Genomic DNA, 11,073 nt, shown 5'->3' on the forward strand with positions numbered 1-11,073 from the left:
CGAACTACGTAGTATCTACTTTGCTTCAGTTTTCTCCCAAAAAAGAGAATTGTGTGCTTCCGTGCAGCAGCAGAGACCTTGGCAAGGGCATATCAATATTGATCGGGTGTGGGAATCACCTAGCTATCTTAAACAATTTCAAAGCTGTATGGCCAGATGAACTGCATCTCAGAGTACTTTTTGAGAAATCTTGGGAAAATGGGTGAGGTGCCAAAGGACTGGGGAAGGGGCAAACATTGTACCTCTCTTTAAAAGAAAGAAAGAAAGAAAGAAAGAAAGAAAGAAAGAAAAGCAAGTAAGAAAATCCAGAAAACTACACACCATCAACTTGACCTCAATACCAGGAAAAACATTAGAACACATCATACAGGAATCTGTCTAGAGTATCTTGATGACAATGAAGTGATCACTAGGAGCCAGCATGAGTTTGTCAAGAACAAAATCCTGCCAAACAAATCTTTTTTCTACAAGGCGCTGTCCTTCTTTCTCTCCATGTTGCTGTTCACTCATGCTCAGAGAGAGATCCTCTGGTAGCCTACACAAGCAGAGCAAGAAAGAGAATCTACTCACTGAACTGCAAGACTCAACTACAAGTTTTATCTGAAACTTTAAGAGACCCAATGCACCTCAGGTGTAATGTAGCAGCCAACAATGTTGTAAACAAGCATTTTATTTCTAGCTCACAGTTGCTGAGTGAGCAGGCAATAGTATGGATAACTTGGAAGAGGGGAGAGTCACCCATAGGTCTTGAATTCTAAGGAAACAGCTTCAAAACTGAGTTAAAGACAATACTATTCAAAGAAGCGTTCCCAGACATTACATGATTGTTATCTAATGTTATTATAATTTGTTGCCTGCTACATTTTATTATTTGAATGTTAACATGTATTAATATGTATTATATTCAAGTATTTTCATAGGATGTATACCATAAGCAAGATTATTTTATCTATTTGATTGTATGTACAGCGCTGTGTATATTTACAGCACGATATAAATAAAGCTTAATGTAATAATAATCATCATCATCACCAATTCCCTGCTCCAAAATGATAGCAAGTCCAATAAGAAAAATACTATGTAGACTGAGAGTTATTTTTGGACTACAATGCTACTGGCAATGCTGGATGGGGAATAGTATTAGCTGTAGTCCAAAACAGTAACTGGTCCAAACTCTGTCTAGAAGCTCCTCCTAAAAAACGTTCAGATAGATATGTCACACCTGGAAATCAGATCCTCAGACTCTAGTATGAAGTAATTTCACCTACCTATCTTGTCCTAACAAAATATCCAGGAGCAATGCTGCTGTGTTAGAAATAAAAGCTTAATTCTTGAACTATCTGACAGATCTTTCAGAACCCTTCTGTTTTTCCTGTGTGTCTCACTGACTAAATAGTCAGCTTCAACCTTTGGTCTGTTTCTCAGATTCTGCCTTCTTATACTGCACTGCTGGCTACATAGAGCTTTTCCAGACTGGATCTCCCTCCCTCCCTGTAAATGATAATCCTCCCAAGCTGCTGACAAAGCTGGATCTCTGAGAAAACAGAGAATTAGATAATTCATTGAGCAACTGGGTCCATGTTCCATATACACATGAATAACAATTTTACTTTATTTATTTATTTTTGGAAATAAATTAGCTATATTACACCAAAACATTTGTTTGCTTGTTTTTTAAAAACTCTGCCAAAGACATGAGCTGCAACGGTAAAATATCAGTATTTGTTAACCAAGTAACACACCAGCTCTTTATGAAGATAAAATGTTCAGAACTTCAGTTTAAAAAAATCTTTACCTTTGCTTGAATAGAGTATAGATTTTGTTAAAAACAAGGTGTTATACTGGATAATCAAGTGTGTCAAGGAATTTCAGAAGAAAATCAGCCTGTGCTTTATAGATCATAGCAAAGCTTTCGATTGTGGGGAACATGGGCCCCATACAGACAGGTCGAAATAAAGCTGCTTCTAGTCACTTTGGAGGTATGCTGTTTAAATGATGCATGTGTCCTAAGAGTCCGGAAGTTGCACCAAAGTTGCATTCCAGTCCTTAGGACTGGATCGTGGCTTTGGCATGGCGTCTGGCCTCTTTGGACACATGCATCATTTAAACAGCATACATCCAAAGTGACCCAAAGCAGCTTTATTTTGGCCTGTCTGTATGGGGCCATGAAAAATTACAGACCGCTCTTAAAGAAATGGGTGTGCCACAACATTTTATTATCCTGATGTAGAACCTATACTGATGACAAGAGATCAGGTCAGGACAGAATGGGGGGAAGGGAATGGTTTCCAATTGGCAAGGGGGTCATGCAAGGCTGCATTTTATCACCCTATTTTTTTAACTTGTTAACTGAATGTATCATATGTAAAACAGGATTAGATTGGAGGAAGGTGTGAAAACTGGAGAAAGTAACATCCACCATTTAAGATATGCAAATGATAAGATACTACTAGCAGAATATAGCAAAGACTTGGAATGACTGCCAAAGAAAGACAAGGGGAAAAGTGCAAAAGCAGGCTACAGTTGAATATTAACAAAACTGATAACAATAGGTAATTTATATATAACTTTAAAGTAATGATGAAGATATTTAAAAGTTCACAATTTCCAATACAGTCATTAATCAGAATAGAGACTACAGTCAAGAAATCAGAAGTAGACAAGGATTTGGATGGGCAGCTGTGAAGGTACAAGATCCTGAATGATAAAGATGTATTACTGAATAATAAAATTATGATTGTCCATGCCACCGTATTTCCAATTAATATGTACGTTTGTGTAAACTGGACAGTGAAGAAAGCTTATAGGAAGAAAAATCAACTCATCTGAAAGGTGATGCTGGAAAAGAGTGCTACAGATACCGCAGAGAGCTAACAAGTCAAATAAATGAGTCCTAGAGAAAATCAAGCCTGAACTCTCCCCAAAAGCCAAGATGACTAAACTGAGATTGTTGAACTTCGGAATATCACGAGCAGTATACTTGGAAGGTCTAGTAGAAAAGATAATACTGCTTGATATGGCAGAAGGCAGTAGGAAAAGAAGAAGACTGCATTTCAGATGGACAGACTCAATCAAGGAAGCCACAACACTGAATAATAGTGACTTAGAGGTCTCTCGTTTGCATGGTCACCATAAGTCATAGTTGACCTGATGGTAGTTAACAATAATGAAGTAAACAACTAAGTCCACTAGGACGGGCATGTGAACCACTGACAGATCGGAAGATGTCTCCTCATTTATTCTTATCAGAGGACTCAGTTAGAAAACTGGCCACTAGAATCAATAGTGGTCTACTATGCACTTCAGCAGCTATTTGCAGAAATGAGATTTCTAAATTCAAAGCAAACAGAGAATATGACTTTTCCATCCAAGCAGGTACTGTATTGCCGTAAGTATACCAGGTGATTATAACTACCATTTGGCAAAGAAAAAATATTGAGATATTCAGAAACTGACCCATTATTTTAGAAACAGATATAGTCTGTTTTATCACTGCAGACAGCACCCACACAGGTACAGCAGAAATGGAAGTGTGAATGTCAATATTACAATTTGAAAACAAATAAAGCTACATTTTAATTATAGCTGCTGCAAGTGAAAGTGTAGTATATCTACCATATTATTTGGCTCATTAACCCGAATATAATTCTAATGAATTAAAGAGGATACAAAGCCAGGCTTGACTTACAATATCTGTAGGCAACATAGCATTTCAGTTCTAATGTCAACAAAAAATTAAAAATTAACAAAGCAGTCCTGTAAATGTTTACTCAGAAGTAAACCTCATCAAATTAAATTACTCCCATGCAGTTATACCACAGGAGATAGCCTCATAGGCAAAACTGCTTGAAAATTTACTTTAGGGAATAAATAATTTACATTCTCATTATGTTCTTATTGTGATGAATGTTTTTCTTATCTAAAAGGCATTTTAGTGGAGGACACTCTCCAAAATACCCGACAGATGATTTCTTCAGTGCTTTCATAGTAAAATCAGATTTATTTTTTTTTAAAAAAAACTCTTACCATAAACATGACTGCTGGCATGTGCATAAGAAGCAAAGAAAGACAACACAGTCCAGCCTCTCAGTTAAGCCACCAGCCAACATCTGAGAAAAAAATGATTGGGTATCTATATTAGTTGGCTCATGCCTTTGCTGGCCGATTTGAATTAAATGTCAAAGAACTACCCAAAACTGAAAAACTGGTGCCCCAGACTAGTTCGTTCCTCCTGCCCTAACTATCCCTTTTCTCTTTTTGTGCTACACATTTACTGTAAATGTTTTTGGCCAGAGCTTAGTATTTTTCCTGCTACAGTGGCAATCATATAGTGGCAGACGCTGCTGAATTGCATCTTCCAGCACTCTTCACCACAGACAATGCTGGCTACTGATGAAAGTTGTAATCCAAGAACATCTACTGGGACACATTATTCTCAGCACTATTGTAGACACTTATATTATTAGAATGATTCCAGATTTAAAATTCTAATTATGAAGCACTTCTCTAATACTAGTTAATATTATTTTCTTGTTGTTGTGTGCCCTCATGTTATTTCTAATTTATGGTAACCCTAAGGCAACCCTTAGGGACATGGTGGCTCAGTGGTTAAAATACTGACCCTGATGAGCGCAAGGTTGGCAGATGGCAGTTCAAGACCTAAGCGCTGTATGGTGGAGTGAGCTCTCATCGTTCGTCTCAGTTTCTGCCAAGCTAGCAGTTCAAAAGCATGTAAAAGTGGAAGTAGATAAATAGGTACCACATAGGTGGGAAGGTAACAGCGTTCTGTGCAGTTATGCTGGCCACATGACCGTGGAGCCATTTTTGACAATGCTGGCTCCCTTGGTTTAGTAACAAAGATGAGCACCACTCCTTACAGTCGGATCCAACTTGACAATTATGTCAAAGGGGAAATCTTTACCTTTTTTTAAGGCGCCCCTAGCATGGTCTTCCCTTGGAAAGATTTGTTTAGCAGGGATTTGCAATTGCAATATACAGTGCACCCGCATTATACGGGAGTGCTTTATGCAGCTTTCACCATACAATGAAAGTCGCACGGGGAAGAAGGGGCGGCGCGTCCCATAGGAACGAATGGGGTGTGCGGCAGTGGCGCGTCGTACCGCCGCACTGCTACATGCACGAGCACCATTGATTTAAATGGGACTCGAGCACAGGCATTATTTGTTTTACACGGGGGAGTCCGGAACAGATCCCCTGCGTAAACAAAGGGCGCACTGTAATCTAGAAAAAGTGTACTGGCTAAGGAAAGTATATGTGTGTGTACACATATGTGTGGATGTGTGTTTATACCCAAGTTGACCAATAAATGGCATCATTCTATCTGCACTGAAGTAGCAGAAATTTTCTTCAATTCAACATCTGTCTTATCAAAAACCAGGCAAAAGTATTAGCACCTGCAAAATCCTTTTAATAGCCTTTGTGTTACAAACAGGCAATGACATTAGTATTATAGTTAGAAGGCTTGGAAAGAAAACATATGGAAACATTTTTGGAATAATCAGCTAAGTTCAGTGTTACTCCTCTCTAAATAGACATATTTTGATGAATGGGACTTGTCTGTCACAACTAAAGTTCCACTGATTTCAGTGGGTCTAATTTACAGAGGGGTGACACAAAATTTGAGACATTATTTGCCATAATGACAGAGTATAATATGACAAGGCAAAACACTGTAAAGACTTCAAGATTTCCAATTATGAATGTTTTTCCTCTCCAACGGATTTACAGTCACACTGTGTAAAGTTATTCATTTACATTCATTACAACATTTATGTTAGCACCAGTAAGAGCAACATTTGCATCAACTAACAAAATTTAGTGGACTTTACCAACAAGAGATGGCTTTGGATAATTTCACTAAGAGAAACTCTAACCCACTACTCTAACCCATCTCATGCACCTCATACATCTGAGGAAGTAGGCTAAAGTCTAAAAAAGCTCATGCTACCAACTTCTTTTTTTCAAAGAAGTTACAAGATCCTTTTGCATACCACTACTTGAAGGTTACTAAATTTATGCAGAATCCAAATCATTTAATGAGACATTTCTGTGGTATGCTGATTATACACCTCTGATCCATGTCCTTTCATATAATTCCAAGTTTATGCTTACCTACTAAGAGAAACCATTTTGAAGGCTTCGTGACTCCATATGCTATGCATCCTAACTAAATATGTTATGTTAATTGTTTTATTTAGGTGTTTTTTTTAGAAAATTAGGATTAAATTTAGTACATTGTCTCTGTACTAAAAAAATTATTAAAAAAATAAAGATGACTATCATCATTTCATTCCAACCAAATACTTGTTAGGATTCAGCATGCAGATTTTTGCACCAGCAACTCCAAACAAGTTTCCAGTTACAGAAAAAGCTATTGTGAAGGCAATATGCTATGGAAACAAAAGCTGTAGATAGAGCTCACAGTGGTCAAATGGTTGTAATTCCTGTGTTTAAATCAAATGAATGGCAATAACACCACCCTCTCTCTTCCATACCCATAATAATAATAAGATGATTAGACTTGTTCTTTGTGCTAAGGGGATGATATTGAACTGTTTTTGCTGGTGAAGTAATACAAAATTGAAGGTTGTCAAACTCATAATCACTACCCAAAGAGTGACCAATGTTTTTCTGTTAACATACAACTATTGTTCTTGCTGTTGTGTGCTTTCAAGTCGTTTCCAACTTATGGTGACCCTAAAGCACCATAAACTATTAGGTTTTCTGGGGCTGAGAGTATGTGATTTACCCAAGATCACCAGTAGGTTTCCATGGCTAAATGGGGAATAAAACCCTGGTCTCAAGAGTCTTAGTCCAACGCTCTGGCTCTTCAAGATGTATGCAACTATAGATCAGATGAAACATCAGTCCAGTTTGGTTTGAAGCAAACACAACTATTTCCTTATGCATCTCAAAAGGATATTGTTGTTGTGTGCCCTCAAGCTGTTTCTGATTGATGGCAAGCCTACCATGGGGTTTTCTTGGCAAGACTTGTTCAGAGGGGGTTTGCTGTTGCCTTCCTCTGAGCCTGAGAGAGAGTGTCATGCCCAATGTCACCCAGTGGGTTTCCATGGCTGAGTGGGGATCTGAACACTCGTCTCCACAGTCGCAGTCCAGTATTCAACCACTACAACACACTGGTTCATCTTAAAGGGAAGCAGGCCTCTAATAAAATTACATAGTGGGGCTGTTAAATACAACACAACCCTACTCTTTTCTACTCAGCATCCAGACCATTGAGGTGACTAGCACTTGTCCCCACATAATTATGTCTTATCATCTCAAAGGTTCTGGTCAGGCAACTGTCAGATTATCGCAGCACAAGTGAACATCTTTTAGAAGTTAAACCACCTCTGTGTTGGTTTAATCCTACACCCACATAGTCAAAGCCTGAAACATATATGCATTAACAAATACACAGGCTCAGGTGTTACCCTATTCCCAAAGGCTGATATCTGTTTAACTGCAGAGACGTACCTAAAATATTGGTCCATGTAACCTTGGTGTCCCAATAGAGTACATAAAACAATACTGCCGAAAGGGCATAGTTACTCTTGTGTGAGATGGTAATTCACAATTAGCCCCAAGCAATTTCACCATTAGCCCCAAACAAATTAGGAATTTATTGGTAAAAACTAATACATTTACCCTAACAGACAGCAAACACTTCATCTTTATTCCCCTCCATTAAGATCCAGGCCAGTTAGTGTACAGTTGACACCAGTTGACCTTTCCCAAAGAGACCAAGTGCAGCCTCATGTATTGACTGGGAAGTAAGCAGTTGTGGAGCCAGTTGTGGAGTGTGTGCTGAAGGCTCCAAATGTCATTTGATCCTGGAGGCTAAGCAAGGCCAGCCCTGGTTAGTACTTGGATGGAAGACCACCAACAAATCCCAGATGCTGTAGGCTATATTTCAGAGGAAGGAACTGGCAAAACCACATTTGAATATCGCTTGCCTAAGAAAGCCCTATGAAATTCATGGGGTTGCCATAAATTGACAGGCAACTTGAAGGCATATACATACATACATACACACACACACACGCATCTGAAAACAGACCATACGAATGAGTTTTTTGGCACCTGCTCACAATGCTGAAAGCAAATTAATTTTATAAGTGAATTGCTATACAGGGTGAGAAGGAGGCCATAATGGATTTCCAACTCATTCTTGCTTTCACACAATTACTGACAAGCACAGAACCAACAGACAACTAAGCATAGTAAAAGTAGCTATCATTAAATGCCATTTAAAGAGCTTGCATATAGAGTGGGCACATAATAGCCAGCACCCATCCACCCCCCACAACTGGGATTGGGACAGGTAGCTGTGGAAGATCCTTAGGGGCAAAGCTATAACGCTGAATACTAAAATTAGGATTGTCCAAACCATTATATAGTGGGCATTTGGTATCTGCTGGGGTTCGTTTCCAGGACCCTCCATGGATACCAAAATCCGTGGATGTTCAAGTCCCTTTAAATACACTGGCATAGTAAAATGGTGTCCCTTGTATAAAATGGCAAAATCAAGCTTTGCTCTTTTATATATATATATATATATATATGTGTGTGTGTGTGTGTGTGTGTGTGTGAGAGAGAGAGAGAGAGAGAGAGAGAGAGAATAATGTTTGTGTTTTTAAGTATTGCATATTTTTAATGTTAATTTGATACCGTTTTAACTGGATAATTTTAATTGTTTTTTTAAAATGTTGTAGTGAAGTTTTTAAAGCGTTTTTATGGGAGGTACTAAAACAAATGAGAGAACTTGCCCATAGGGAAACCATACTTGCCCACAAGGAATCAGCGGAAGACACTTGCCTAGAGGGACACATAGGAGAACACTTGCCCATAAGAAAACATTGGGCACGTATTCCCCTATGATTCCCTATGGGCAAGTACTCTCCTATGTCTTCCTATGGGCAAGCATTCTCCAATGATTCTCTGCGGGGCAAGTACGGCTCCTCTATGGCCAAGGACTGGTTTAGTACCATCTTGTGAGCCGCCTGGGTCCCTTTTCTGGGGAGAAAGGCGGCATATAATGGAACAAATAATAAAACAAATGAAATATCTTCCTGTCTCGGGTGCTTGAATCCCTGGATGTGGAGGGCAGAGTATAATGGGGGTTGCACCGACCAAACCCCAAACAGAGAGGATTCCCCCCCCCCCAAAAAAAATAACCAAATCCATGTCATCACAAGCAATCCTTGCATCACAAACCCAGCCTTAGCATTACATGCCGCCAAACATGGGCGCCTACCCGCCTCCAGGTCCACATTGGAGAGATAACCCGGTTTGGCCCCGCTTTAACTTTGTCTGGCTCTTTGCTATGGAATTCTGGGAGTTGGAGTTTGTTGTGGGGCCCAGAGCTCCGCTCCGCTCTGGGCCTCACAACAAACTCCAACTCCCAGAATTCTATAGCAAAGAGCCAGACAGAGAGTTAAAGCGGGGCCAAACCGGGTTAATTCTCCAGTGTGGATACAGCCTCAGAAACAGGGAGAGAGGAAGATTCACCTGACAGCCAGGAACGGCCCACCAGCGCCTCAGGCAGAATCCATAACAAACCCCTCTCTCGGCCCGTCAGCGAGCTGGTCCCGCAGCGCCGGAAGTCCCGCCCTCCTCCGCGCATAGGCGGAGAGGACCAAGCGCCCCGCGGGGATTGGTCTCTTCCCGCTGTCACTCTCAAGTAGCAAATAGGATTGGGAGGAGGGACGCCGTCTGCGCACGGCTGCTGGCACGTGATAACCGCTGCTCAAGGGGGCGGGGCCAAGGCGGGGGAGGTGTTGGGGGCGGAGCCCAGCCGCTTTACCTGTCATGGCTCCGCGCTCTAGGGATTCTGGGGGATGTAGTTTGTTGTGGCACCTCCAGAGCTCTCTGGCAGAGACAAGTCACAGAAGTCCCTGAGTTTCTCACAAAATGACACACAACATCCCCTGAATTTCACGCCACTTAGGTCCAAAACACACTGCAGAAACAATCCAGTTTGAGGCTGCCCTGGCTCAGTGCTAGGGAATCCTGGGAATTGTAGCTTATTGTAGCACCAGAATTCTCTGAGGGAAAAGGATCTCAATGTCTTACCAAACTACAGTTCCCAGAATTCCTTAGCACTGAAGCAGAACAGTTAAAGCCGTCTCAAATTGGATTATTTCTGCAGTGTGTTTTGGACCATGGAGACCCTAAGGCGAAGCTATCATGGGGTTTCCTTGGCAAGATTTGTTTAGAGGGAGTTTGCCATTGCCTTCCCCTGAGGCTGAGAGAGAGTGACTTGCCCAAGGTTGCCCTGTGGATTATATGGCCAAGATGGGAATCGAACCCTAGTCTCCAGAGTCACAGTCCAGCACTCAAACCACTATGCCACCCTCTCTCCCAGTTAATTGTACCCCCCTGTTATTTTGAGCTGACTCAATAAATTTCCATCTCTGTCCCAAAGTTAACAGCATGCACTTATTTCTTTATTAAATCCCACCTCTGTGAGAAATTCACCAATCATGGCATCAGGTATGGCCAACCTGTTACCCTGCAGGTATTGAACACCCATCATCCTGAGCTGACACAGCCAGTAGAGACTAGAGAATTGATGGGAGCTGCAAATCAAGCAGCAGTGGAGGGCCACAAGTTGCCTACTCCTCGTCGTATCTATACTATTTTATACCAGTGTCATAGCACCTAAACCATACTAAGGAACTTTAGGATTTGTAGTTTGGAGAGGCTCTTATAATAATCTGCCAGCAAACCCGACTCATCTACACTGAAAGACAAACTCCAGGATTCCTAAAGAGAAAACAGAGCCAGTGTGGTGTAGTGGTTTGAACCCTGGACAAGGGCACTGGGGGACCAGGGTTCGAATCCCAGCATGGCCATGGGAACCCACTAGGTGGCCTTGGACCAGTCATATGTTCTTAGCAATGGCAAGCCCCCTGTGAAGAAACTTGCAAATAAAAGGCTATGATAGGAATTGCATTAGAGAAGTCATGTGGCGGAAATGACTTGAAGGCACGCAACAGCAACAACAACAAATGATAATGTGGTTTAAAACAGATATAACTATGTTGTTCA

At 40.8% G+C, this 11,073-nt stretch overlaps 1 protein-coding gene across 2 annotated transcripts in view; it reads right to left on the reverse strand.

Moving 5' to 3' along the window:
• The window catches only part of RNF13 (ring finger protein 13), a 102,813-nt gene extending 93,186 nt beyond the window's left edge, over nucleotides 1-9,627 (reverse strand). The window contains exon 1 of one of the 2 annotated variants that reach the window (XM_089509059.1): nucleotides 9,532-9,627. The gene's annotated coding sequence lies outside the window, so the exon portion shown is untranslated. Of the gene's footprint in view, nucleotides 1-4,026; nucleotides 4,102-9,531 lie in introns of those variants that run through there. The other variant, XM_089509060.1, reaches the window with a different exon arrangement.
• Nucleotides 9,628-11,073: the final 1,446 nt, after the last annotated feature.

The sequence above is a fragment of the Sceloporus occidentalis genome, unplaced genomic scaffold (assembly GCF_023333645.1).
Source record: "Sceloporus occidentalis isolate IW3139 unplaced genomic scaffold, rSceOcc1.0.p SCAF_2, whole genome shotgun sequence".
Taxonomy (NCBI): Eukaryota; Metazoa; Chordata; class Lepidosauria; order Squamata; family Phrynosomatidae; genus Sceloporus; species Sceloporus occidentalis.